This window comes from Monodon monoceros, unplaced genomic scaffold (assembly GCF_005190385.1).
Source record: "Monodon monoceros isolate NGI ecotype Baffin Bay Population unplaced genomic scaffold, NGI_Narwhal_1 Super_Scaffold_12, whole genome shotgun sequence".
In the NCBI taxonomy this organism is placed as follows: Eukaryota; Metazoa; Chordata; class Mammalia; order Artiodactyla; family Monodontidae; genus Monodon; species Monodon monoceros.
The window spans coordinates 144,729,632-144,743,162 of NW_021703768.1; the positions used below are offsets into that span (position 1 = coordinate 144,729,632).

The window sequence follows — 13,531 nt, forward strand, 5'->3', positions numbered from 1 at the left end:
TGTGATTTCATATTCATGCCTGGAGTTTCCTGACCATTTAGACAGATGTGTGACAGCAGGTTAACGCAGTACATACATGGTTGGTTTGTACAAGGTGGTTTGTGTAAGGTGATTGGAAACTAATCCTGGTTAAGTCTTACTGTATGCCTTGTATTACTGGGTTTTTTTAAGTGAGCCTTCCTCGGTTTTCACCTTCTGATTTCCATGTCGGAATAAATTACCCTCACTCTGAAAACTTTGAAATATGCCTGCCCCTTCCTGCCCTGGCAGTCCCTTTCTGGATTTCAGGTGGTGTCGCTGTAGAAGTGAAGTGAGTCCCATCCTAGGGGCATGGCAAGGCCGACTCTTGCTGCTTGTGGTGCTGCACGGGCAGCAGAGAGCAAGGGCTGCTTGGCTCCCTTTCGTTGTTCAGAGCGGCAGTCATGGTCAGGGGCCCGGCTCGTCATCGAGGCCAGATGGAGTGTTAGCGCGGTCCTGGATTGGGCATGCGGCGTCAATTCCAGCCTGGGAGGAGTAGGAGTGATTCCTTTACTGGAGTCACGTCTCCTGGGCTGATGGTGGCCTCTGAGGGTTAGCATAATCACAGGGCAGGCTGGACAGCTGCTGCTCGCCAGCCCTGCTGCGTCTTTGAGTTTCAGATTCAGTAAAAACCCTCTGATTAATATTAATTGACAGAAGGCCAGCCCCAGTGTTGTACACAGTTACAAAGAAAATGCAAAATTCTTACCTTTACATACGTACAGAGACTAGAAGTAGGTGAGCAGAGAGCCCTTTGGGGACCCATTTTAAAGAGGCTGCAATGTATAATTAGTCTATCCATCCTTGGTTCACGTGTGAAAGCAGTATGCTTTTATGCACAGCTTAAAGGTAACTCTTCTCCCACTATTTATTTGTTAAGTGAACCCTCTTACAAAAGTAACCCAAAAGAGGAAAAGAATCTGAATACACACACACACACACACACACACACACACACACACACATATATCTGTATATATCTGTATACATGTATATATATATATAAAACAGAATCACTTTGCTGTACATCTGAAACTAACACAACATTGTAAATCAACTATACTTCAATTAAAAAAACACCCCAAGGGAAACTTCAGCTCAGCCTTCTCCTTAAGTCCTCAAGTTCCAAGTGAATACAATCTGAGTTCATACGCACGAACTTAACTGGGTGTCTGGGGCTCTTGGGTGAGTGTCTCCTTTATACCCTGAAATAAGGTAAGTTTGATTCCTTGGCCAAGTCTGAGTTATAATGAAATCCCTTCTGTTGTTATCCCTGTGAATTGTCCTGTGCCTCAGGGACGCAGTTTGCTCTAAGTCTGCACTTATCTAACTGCCAGATGTGCAAATTGCCTGGAGTATTGTCGGTGACATTAGCTTGTACTCACAGCCTTGAACACTTGTACTGACATGAAGCAGAGGAACCAGAAGGCTTTTAAGCACTTTCCGAAATGTTGGCAGACTATCCTATTGGCCTCTCTTCAGGAGGGTCCTATGCAGAAGGGGGAGAAAGTTTACTGGTTAAGGGCACTGGTTCTTGGGTTGGATTCCTAGTTTAGCCCCTTTTCAGCTGGGTGACCATGGGCAATTTACTTAACCTCTCTGATCCTCAGTAAGCGCGTCTGTAAAATGGGAAAAGTGATAGCAATGTCCGTCTTAGAAGGTTGTTGTGTGGGCTGATGAGACCAACAGTACGTTTAAAGTGCTTATCAGAGCAATATAATATCCCATACTAAGTGATCACTGTTACTACTGGTGTTGTGGTTATTATTTCTGCTGCTCCTTTCATTTTCCCAACTTCTGTCCTAACCTTCAGGTTCTTTGCAATAAGGGCATCCCTTCATAGTTGATAGTTGCACGTAACCCTAAGCTAAGCTTCCTTGTTTCCCTGAAAGCTGTGTGTTTTTCTCCAGGGTCTGAGAAGCACAGGACTTAAGGAACAAAAAGGCCTTGGTCTGTATCCATGTCTCATTCCTGCTTTGAATGGTTTTTCCAATTTTTATTTCATTTCCCTAGAGTGTTTTTGCATAGGACCTGTGCGATGTGAGCCCAGAAGAATAGGTCAGGGTGAGATGTTTGTGGTTTCTCACCTCATTGTTTACCTTGCTGCAGGCCTCAAGATTGTTATATAGTTTGGGACACTTGACAGACATCCTCTAGGATGGTTTGCTCCTTGGGGCTCTTTTAAAACATATACACACACACACACTTTTTAATTCTTTCTTCATTCATGGAGGCAATTAGCCTCCATTCGCCTCAACTTTTACTTGACTTGTGATCCTGAGTAAAGTACTTAATCCTTATAAGTCTCAATTTCCTCGGCTGTAAAGTGGGAATAACCACAGAACGAGTCTCATTGGGTTTTTGTGCAGACTCAGTGGCATAAAGTGACTTGTTAGCCTGGGGTATGAGGGAGTCAGGGGCCACCAGCATTCGAGGTCCCGCAGGGAGTGGCTTGTCCTGTGTGAATGACTTCCGGGTTCAGCGGGAGGAGAACTGGGACATCTGTGGAGACGAATTGCCTGTTTTCTCCAGCTCAGGCTTGCCTGATGTTGCTGATGGGAGAAGGGATGAATAGGTACGCCCCGAGGAAGCTCTTGAGGGGAGTCTGCGAGAAAACCAAACCTTCTTTTCCTTTGGAACAGATTTGTCCCTACTTAGAACCTAATCTCTAAGTAATGTGTCTTTTTAGTCTGATGCTAATCACATGTGCCATCTGGTTCAGTGTAAACTGCTTTAGGATCCACACTGCTCACTTTTCTCAACTTCCAAAACAAACAGGGGGCGGTGGGGGGGAAGACAGAGAGAGAGAGAGAGAGAGAGAGAAACAGAGACACACACAGAGAGAGGGACCAACAGGGAGACAGAGAAAGAGAGAGAGACAGAGATCTGACAGAGATTTGGAAACCCTTCCAGTGTTTATTTTCAGCTAGTGGGATTTTCTTTGGAAACTTTGTTGAGAAGCCGTTCTCTGAACACAAAGCATCCAGTTTTCCTTTTATCAAGATGTAGTTTCCTTCTTTCCCCCTCTTCTTATCTGTTGCCCACAGTATCTGGAGCTGCTAGGACCTCAGTTCGCAATGGGCTAGGCCTCTGTGGTGGGAGGGGGCACAGACATCACTGTCCAGTGCCCTAGCGGGGGATTATCTTTTCTAATCATCACATCATTGCAACACTGGTCTGGAATAGAGAAAAGTCCGCTCGTTCTAACAGTTATTGCTTTGCTTGGTGAACTTATGTAACATCTCTGAGCCTCTGGGGTTCCACATCTGAGAAATGTGAGTAGGAATGTTGCCATTAGAGTATGGACTTTTGGTTTAGGAAATCCCTGTTTCTGATCCTGACTTGATCACTTACTAGCTCTGTGTTCCTTTGAACAAGTAACCTCTTTGAGGCTTGGTTTCTTTAGCTACAAAAATGAGGTCATGCATGTAAAACAACTAGTAGAGTGCCTGACACAGTTGCTGCTTATTTAAAGACATTTATTGCATCCCCTGTATAACAGTAATAACCACAGGAATAATGATGACGTCAACTGCATCTTAAAGGAAGAGACATTTATTAAATGCCAGCTATATATTATTTGCTATATAGGACATAGACATATAGTAAATTCTTACAACCCAATTACATAGGTATAATTATTCTCATCTTATAGATGGGAAAACCAAGGCCTAGAGAGTCAAGTAACTTGACTCATCCCAATGAGACCAAGGGTTCTATTACAATGTATTAGCGCATTAGTGTATTTGGCTATGTGATTCTGGGGTAGCAAATCAATCTCCAAATATCAGTGGTTTAACAAAGGTTTATTTCTCTCTTGTGCAAAGTCTGATAAAGGTCAGGAAGGTCGGGCGCCTTTTGTCCCTTGTGAAGCTATGCCAGCTTGTACCCATGGCCTCTTTGCAGCAGGGAAGAGAGCAAGGAACAAAGTACAGCCACTTTCAACTACATCAGCCTGAAAGTGACACCCAGAGATTCCACCCGCAGTCCACTGGCCAGACCCCATCATATGTTCCCAACCTAGTTGCAAGGGAATCTGGGAACTGAAGGGAAATGCATAGCACATTTGATGACCGTCTCTGCTACCCATAGGTAGCAGTGGTGGAGCTGGATTTGGAACACAAGTCCTTTGAATAACAAAACTCCTCTTCTTTCCACTACACCATGCTTTGTTCTTATAATGAATAAAAAGGAGAAGATATGTTTATTTTCTTGTTGAAAATGCTTCCTTCTCCATGTTAGAAAAAAGTGCCACATTGTTCCTCCTGAGAGATTTTTTCCTTCCTTCCTCGCTCTCTGCCCCTGTTCCAAATACTGGGCAACACTCTGACAGCTGTGTACGGGGACCTTTGCTTGGGCAGGAGATGGGACTCTAGATGCCAGTGGTTGCTATGTCACTGCAGGTTTTTAAAGCACAGCTTTCCTGCAGTGAGAAGTGGTATAAGCAGGCTGCCTGGGACTTGGGATGTCCACATCAGGCTGGGTACTAAGACTGCTGTGAAAGACAAGGCAGGAAAGGAACAAGTCCTCTTCCTCCGAGGACGTGCTCTGGGCTCCTGGCTGGCTCCTCGTCTCTCCTGGCACCATACATGACCTTCCACAGTTCTTTTCTTCGTGAATACTGCCCGGAATACCTTCTACTGCACCGCCACCCCCGCCCCATTCCCTACTCCCACCCCTAGACACACTAACTAGTAACTCCCACTCATCCCTTTAAGACCCTGACCCAAGGTCAAGTGTGCAGTGCGTCTTCCCTGATGTCTCAGGCATCTCAGCCTAGTCGCATTCCGCATTTACTCAGTCCCTGCTGCAGGACAGGCCCTGGGGTGGTAGTGCAGATACAGCCGGTGCCAGTTTCTGTGGTGCAAATTTCTGCACCACACTCAATGTGCAAAGACGATGAAGCTTCTTGGTTTTGTTTGTTCTAAATCTAATCTAATCTTTTTGAGTCTCCACCTCACTTTGTACTGTGGCAACTTAAAATTTTCAGTCAATGACATCTTGTGGCTTCAGATTTAACAAGTTTTTCTGTTTCAAAGTAGTTCCCCTTCCCTCTCCAAAATAGTGTCTGGGACCAGGTCCCAGGGACCCAATTAGGAAAGGGAAGAGAGACTCTGTTTTTGCCTTTTCCCACAACCTATCTAAAATATCTCTCTTTGGGACTTTAGTCCAAGGTGGGCATGTTGGGACACACATGTCTTGTGGCTTCAGGGGCCGCTACCTTTTTGCTCTATAATATCTTCTTTTCTGAGGAAGCCTTCCTCATCTCTCTTCCCTGGGGCTATAAAAATGGAATGGCTGCCAGGGTTCTTGACCAATGGGGGGGGGGGAAGTGTGACAGTAGAGAGTAGCACATTCAAAATATTATCCTGGATTCTCAAAGGGGATAAAGCAAGACATAGAATCTCTGCGGGGAAGATTTCTCAGACCTTAGGTGCATCTGGGAAGTTTGCTAAAATTGCAGAATCCTGGACCCTACCCCAAAGATTCTGACACTGCAGATCTGGGGAGGGGCCAGGGCTGTGCATGGTATCAGCCCTCCAAGGGGATTCTGATGCAGGTGGCCCCCTGACTGACCCTCTCTAGTTGGCAAGTGGAGCTCCTAGAGCCTGAGTGGGGGAAGGAGAGCAGTGCAGCAAAGAGGAGCAGATCCCACAACACATAGCAGAGACCTCACCCTGATACTTGGCATTTCTCTCTCTCATTGTCTGTTGGTGCGACTATCTATGCTGCTAGAGAGAGCTCCTTACGGATAAGGGATATATATTATTTCTTTATGTGCCTAGTCTGCTTAGGGCCTCACTGATATCCACTCTCAGAAACTAGTCTGTGCACCTGGGCAGTAAAATATACCATTATTCAGTGACCAGTGTCCCTTAAAACAAAGGAAAAGGGAAGATGGGACCTCAGTTGTAGAGAACAGGGGTTGTCATAATACTCGACTCATAATGTAGCTCATCACTGGTCCACACAAGGGCTTGCTTTTATTTATTAACATATTTAGTTAGTTATTTTTAATAATAAATTAAACATCCTTGCACTCACCACCCAAACCAAACACTAGAAACTGAACAATCAACTACCTGTAACTGTGTGTGTCTTTCCCCACCTAAGGTAACCCATTCTTGAATCTTTTGTTAATCATTCCACTGCTTTAATGCAGTGTTACTGCATCTATACATATCTGTCTAGTGTTTTGGTTATTTTAGCTTTATAAAGAAGGGTATTGAACTATGAGTAATTTGAAGGGACTTACTTTTTTCACTTAATATTATACTAAAATTCATTCATATTACAAACGGTTGGAGTTCATTTTTCTGATGAGTGTAGAAAATTCTATTGTGTGAATAAGCCATAGTTTATTCACTCATGCTTTCAATTTTAGGCACTTGGGTTGTTTCGGATTTTTTTTTTTTTAATTGTAAGCATTGCTGCTAAGAATATTCTTGTACATGTCTCTCTTTGTACATGTTCAAGAGTCTCTGTGGAGCATATAACTACCAGTAGATTTGCTTGGTCATGGGAGATCTGAATATTTAACTTTAGGAGATACTGCTAAACGGGTTTCCAAAGGTGCTTGCACTAATTTACTCTCCCAGCAATAATGGATGAGAGATTGTGTGGATCTGCATTCTCTTCAACACTTGATATTGTCCCAATTTAAAAATTTGCCAGTAAAATGGGTGTAACATACGTCATCACTGTCTTGATCTGCCGTTTCTTGATCACCAGTGACACTGAAAAGCTTTCCTTGTGTTTCTTGTCACTTGGGTTTCATGTCTGTGATATGTCTGTCCATGACTTTGGTCCATTTTTCTTTGGGGTTGGTTGTATTCCTCTTATGAACTTGCAGGATATTTTATATATTCTTCATACTCATGTTTTGCTGATTTTATGTATTATGAGAATCTTCTTCCCACTTACAGCTTGTCTTTTCGTTTTACTTAAGATGTATTTTTTTTTCATTTCTTACTCTTTGTACAGATTTATCCATCTTTTTAACAGTCATATCTTTTTGTGTCATCTTTAAGAAATCTTTCTCAATACCAAAGTCTGGAAGATTTTCATTTATGTTTTTACTAAGAATTTTATAGTTTTGTTTTTGATACACAAGTCTTTAATCAACCTATAGAGCTTATGTTTTATGTATGGTGTGAGGTAGGAGTCTGATTTTGTCTTTTTTGCCATTTGGCCACATAGCGTTCCCAGTTTCAAGTGTTGGCCAGTCTTTCCTTTCTCCAAGTCAGTGTCATTTTCCATTTCCAGGACATTGCTCTTCCCTGGGGACTTGAGGGCAGGGTTGCTGGAGCCTGGATTCAATCCCTGGTCCACAGTGTGCAGTTTCTCTGTGTTACTTGTGGGTGGAAGGGTCGGAAGGGTCAGGAGAAAGGGATAGCCTCTCCTTCCCAAGCAAGGCCCCAAATTAGGATCCTGTGTTATGTTAGCATCCTGGGAACTATGTGCCAAGAAATAACACTTCTCCAGGTTTTGGACCTTATCAGTTATGAAAAAAATGAGATGGTTTCTTGGAATGATCATTTTTCTTATAGCAAGAAATTTCTTGGGCCCATGGGGCAAGCTTCTTGTAGTTTCTGTATGTGTCTGATAGAAAGAGCACTGAACTGAGAGTAAGGAGACCTGAATAATAGCAACAATAATGTCAGCAGTAGCAACTGTAGGTGACGTTTACTGAGTGCGTATGATACACCAGGCACTGCGACAAGCACTGATGTACGTTATCTCATTTACCGCACGGTGGTGTGATCTTCGGCAAGTCACTTAAGCTCTGTAGAACAACTATAAAATCACGAGACTGAGCAAGATTTTCCAGAGCTCTACCAACATGAAAATCTTTGATTTATAAAAGCATTCCCTGAGTGACAATGGCAACACTGCTGAATCTTTCTAACACCATTTAGTGCCTAAAAACGCCTTCTCCCATATATTGCCCCCAACACTTCTAAATGTCCTGCCTGAGCTGGGAGTGAGGAATGAGGATATTTTATAGAAGGTTAAACGGATGCAGGGAAGTGGCACGATGCCCTCAAGATCACACAGCAAGGCTCAGAACCCTGGAAAAGGTAAAAGGATATTCTTACTGGAGCCAATTTATTTTCTTCCACAAAGAGCTGTTGAGTTTTGAGAATCTAAGATTTTTCTCCTCAGAGCATTTGGCGGCATCGAAGATCTTTCTTCAGATAGGGGCTTGCCCCTCCCACCTACAGTGTTACAAAGCTACCTCCAGTTCCAAAACGTCCCTTCTACACACTTGCAGATCTGAGAAGGGGCTGTTCCTTACATCTCTTTCCTTTTCGATGTGACTGATCTCAGAATTCAATGTCAGAAAGAAACCTTCAGATCCAGAATCAGAGAAGACAGTGATTTAATAAGCTGCAGAACAAATCCAAGAGAGATTTATTAAACTGTCCTCTTTTTTTTTTTTTTGGCTGAAGTTAAAAAAAAAAAGTTGGCATACAGTCAAAGAAAAGACTCCCTCTTGAACCTCCTCAAATACTTAGAATAGCAGCTTTTAATGACATTACAGAATACAGTTTAATTGGGGGTGGAGTGTGGGGCAGAGAATCCCAGATTACTTCTTTAGTGGTAAACCAAATCAACTCTTGTGCAATTAAAAACAATTTACCTCATTGAAACTAAAGAGCAAAATCAGGCCGTTACACCTTTCAAACCAAGTTCCATGGGATTTTTTCCAATTTTGGAATGACAAGTGGAAACACACAAAAGGATAGAGTTTATATAAATCTTTAAAAGGTTCTATGTTTACTCCAAATTTTTTGTTTGTTTTCATTGTGAAGTTACAGTTATAGATGGTTTGAATTATACTGAGGCAGGTTTTAAAATGTTCAGAGACTTTTATGTTGACCTGTTTAAGTTTGATTTTGTCGATTTTTTTCTCCACATCTTCCTAGAATAGGAGAAAGCTTCCTTAAGACCATGATACAGTTGAATTGAAGACCAGCTGAAGATTTAATTCAATAATATTTATTGAAAAGCTAAAAATGTAGCAACACTGTGTTATGGGAAATGTGAAAGGAATACAGTAATAACTAATTTCATGGTCACCATTTATTTAACTATTTTGTGGCAGGCACTATGCTAAGACTTTTCACACATTATCTCATTTCATTATCATGACATCCCTGTAAAGTGTAGATATTAATATCTCCATTTTACAGGTGAAGAAACTGAAGGTTAGAGAGGTTGGGAAACTTGCCAAGAGTCATAGATCAAGTAGCATGGCAGGGCCAGGATTCCAAATGGGGTCTGTCTGATTTCAACATCCACTCTCTAAACTGCTGTGCAATATGACATCTGGAACAGAAAATTTTCAGCGCCCCCCAGCGAGCTTACAGTTGGGAGAGAAAAGACTTACCCCAAAGCTCTTCAAACTTGAGCCCACATAGGCCATGAAGGTAATAGAAATGAAGGTACAGAGTGATAGTTATTATGCCATTTTATATAGTAACCTAAGCAAATATATTAAATATATATTATATATATAGTATATAATATATATAATAACCTAAGTAAATATGTTATGCATATATACACACACACACTTAATGTCATCTTCAGTTATATTTTTTACAACAGGTTTTCCATTTGCCTAGTAAACGTGTGAGAACTTTCTTCACTTCACAAAGAAATGTGATTCCTTTCATTTTTTCCCTAAAGCACAGTGCCATTTGGTCAGTCATTCATTTCCCCACCTTTGACAGAGATAAGTATACAGAAAAATATTTCTCTACTACTAAGGAAACAAGAGTGAAAATGATCAATCCACACTCAGCTCAGAGTGGGGAGCAATAGGGAGCAGTGAGGACTGGGGCAAAGTCCATGTCATTGGGTATATAGGACAGCTGTGAATCAATGCTAAGTGATTGTTACTATCTATGTCAATATGTGGGCCCAATGCTACCTTATCTCTCTTTTTTTTTTTTTGAGAGAGAAGTCCCACAAATTTTTTTTTATGGGAAAACTGCTGATTTAGGTTTTAAATGATATTTTCAGGCTGAATAAAATCTGCATATGGACCCAGCACAGCAGCCTCTGGTGTAAATTTATAATTTACAGGGTTGTAAATAATTTATAGGGTTTTAATAAATGTATTATAAATTTATAGAGTTATTTACAAATAATCCCATAAGAATGACTACTATTGGAATTCAGTGAGAATAGTGCTTTTGGAATGTTGAGGACAAGAAGAGGTAGGATGTCAGCTGAACTTTGAGGGGTAGTGAGTATGATGTAGGCCCTCTCCAGAGAACAGTTCTTCGGGAGAACTTGTAGTGTCAGGGCTGGAGCACTGTCTCACTGAAGACCACTGCCTTTCAAGCCTTAGGAGAGCTCAGGGTTCATCCTTGCCTGACACACTCCCTTGCTAATGAGGGCCTCAGACCACACCATAACCTCTATCAGGCATTCTCCTGGGAATGCTGGGCCATTGTTGGAAAAAATGACGTTTATTGTTCATAGAAATTAGTATTATAAAAATATTGTGTTTTTGTAGAATATTTGGAAGTAAATAAAAGCACCTGTGATCTCATGATTTAGAGGTAAACATTGTTATTCTTCCTTTCTTTTGTGTCATATATTATATATAACTGGGATAATGTTTTGCCAGGTTTGTAATCTGCTTCTTTCACTGAGAATCATTAGGAACATTTTCCCATGCCATTTCTAAGGACTTCATAGGACTCTGTTGTATAGATGGGCTATAACTGATTTCACTGTTTTCCTATTTAGGGACATTTGGATCATTTAATTTTATGCAAGAAAAACTTACTGGAATCCATTATCTTAATAGACAAATGGTTGTCCTCTGTGCTCCTTATTTCTTCACTGTTGGGCATGAATCTCATCCAGCTTTTCTAGTGCTTGTCGAGGATTCTTATTCTCCCTTCTTCCTCCTCTTCACGTGCGTGTGGGGGCGCGCACACACACAAACACACACACACACACACACACACACACACTCGCCCACAGGATTTTTCTATCTTCTTGTGCGATAGGCTCAGCGCAAAGCAGATCATGTTGTCCTCTCTTAAAGAGCTGGAGCGGCATGTTCCCATTTGGGAGGGACATGTTTTCACAGCCCTGCCGTCATTCTTGATGGTAGGGGGTATGTCTGTGCATGGACCTTCCCTGCAATACCGGGCACTTAAATGCAACCACGCTGAGAGCCCTCATTAGCCCTGGGCAGCCACAGTGGATGTGCTGAGTGTGACACCCTCCAGGCTGGAGCGGCTGCCCAAGAGGAACCAGACACCAGAGCAAAGAGGGAAGCCAATTATCCAAAGGCAAGTGAGGCTCTAATTATGGCTTTAGCTAAAGAGGGTAAACTTATTTGAGGAGAGACATCTCATTTCTGAAGTACGCACAGCCCAGGACACTTGTTCAGAACAAGGACTTGGATCAAGTCCTGGTTTTGCTGCCTTAACCACGACACTTCATGTCTAGGAGCATCTGATTCCTCATCTGTCAAATGGGAACAATCTAGGATGTTTACCTCGTTGGCTTACTGTGAGAATGACATGGGATAATGCCTGGGAGAGGCCAGGCGGGGTCTGACATTTAGTGAGGGCTCGTAAATGGAGTATCATCGTCATCGGTAACTATTACTAGTATTACTATTATTTGTAATCATTTGATGGTGGAACAGAATGTGGAACTGGAGCTCAGGAGACCTGAATTCTCAGTTCTGCAGTTTTCTATTGCAACTTAGAAGTGAATAAATCTCTGAGTTTTATTTTTTTTGTCTCTCAAATGAGAAACTTGGATCAAGGGTTACATCAGGTCCCTTTCGTTCAGAGATTTGTGGACCTACACGTGCTGAGAACTATATATCATCCTCTTCATGGAGCCTCATGTCAACCCTGTCTTATAGGTGCTATTATCTCCTTTTTTGAAGGTGCTGAAGTTGAGACTTACACAGGAAGCTGGGATTCAACCCCAGGCTCTTAACGTCTATTCTATACTTAATTGTCTGCGTGTCCCAGCATTCAGTGTGGTGACTAATGGTAGACTTGTGCTCAAACGTATTTGTTGGCTGCACTCCAGGCTTTTGAACAATGGGAATGGTGGTGAAGCTTGGGGCTGTGTTCACACTGCACCCTTGTCTCTTTTACTCAATCCTCCCAAAATTGTAGGCACAAAAGTCCAGAAAGAGACTCTTGTCAGACTTTGGGGGCAGCTCCTGATACCTCAGCTCTATTTAACATAAAGGAGACTGTTAAACACTTGCTCTTCATGGCAAGTGGGTCATTTTGTGAGTTACCCGAAGGATTGTGTATGCATGTGTGCATTAAAGAACTTGGCACCACTGGGTTAATCGAACGTCTGAGCTGGAACGGACGTTAACAACCCGCTGCCCAGAGATGGTCCAAAGCAGCAATTCAGAGAACCTCAGAAGAGGGATCACCCTTACACATACAGCAAGCTGGCCACCTTCCCCCTGCATCTACCAGACTAGCTACTCTCTCCTTCTCCTTCCCCAAGAGCAGTGAAAGCTGCTCTTGTACTCCCCACCCCTCTTCCTCCTGCTCTCCCTCCCTCTTTCCCTTTCTTTCTCTCTCTCGCCCCCTTCCCCCCACCCTCTCTCTCTATCCAAGGCAATTTGACAAAGCAAAAAATTCTAGGTGTAAAGAAGTGTCTGGAAAATTGATCTGGCTCTGATGAGGGATGCTGACCGTGGAGGAAGCTGGGCATGTGTGGGGGACTCGTACCTTCTGTTCAATTTTGCTGTGAATTCAAACTGCTCTAAAAAATCAAGTCTAGTTTAAAATGTTAAAAATGCAGTGAACACACACACACGCACGCACACACACACAAATTGACTTGCCCTTCCCACAATCTATTTTGCGGAGGATGGGGGAAAGGGCCCCAAAACGTTAAGTGGTTCCTTCAGGTCAGTTAGTTGCCCACACATCAGTTGTGTCATTGGAAGTGTGACTCTAGTGTGGTTGGGTCCCTTTTCTTTCTGGTTCAAGGACGCATGTCAGTGCCTTAGGGAAGTAGCAAGGGAATTAGTTCATTTTCATTGCCCATGCCTATGGTCGCGGGACTTTGTCTTTGCTGGCTCTCAAGTATCACCATGCTGCAGCAAAACCCTGTGCGCTGGGCCTGGGGATCACTTCCCAAGGCTACCTCTGGAGGAACCACAGAATGATTAGGTGGTGGTTCGGGCTGCCCTCTGCCCACTCCACTGCCCACTAGCTCCCAGCTGTGCAGGTCTAACCACCTCCCTGCCTGTGTATCTGTGTCTCTGTGTCTCTGTCTCTGCCTCCCACCCCATCCCCACAGCTCCCCCATGCAGTCCCTTCTTCAAATCCACTGCCTCAGCACCATTCTGAAGAAACTCCACCTTGCCCCCGGCCCTCTTTTTAAGCCTGCTTTGGGCGTTAACTGATTTTCAGCGAGGCTCTCCTCCGCCCATCCCCTGGGGTTCCAGGATGTAAGGTAGGGGAGGTGATGGACTATACGCCCCACAGAG

General features: G+C 43.0%; 1 protein-coding gene across 7 annotated transcripts in view; it reads left to right on the top strand.

The window, feature by feature from the left end:
• Positions 1-13,531, top strand: part of DOCK2 (dedicator of cytokinesis 2) — a 405,468-nt gene that overhangs the window by 112,421 nt on the left and 279,516 nt on the right. The gene's annotated exons all lie outside the window — the stretch shown is intronic.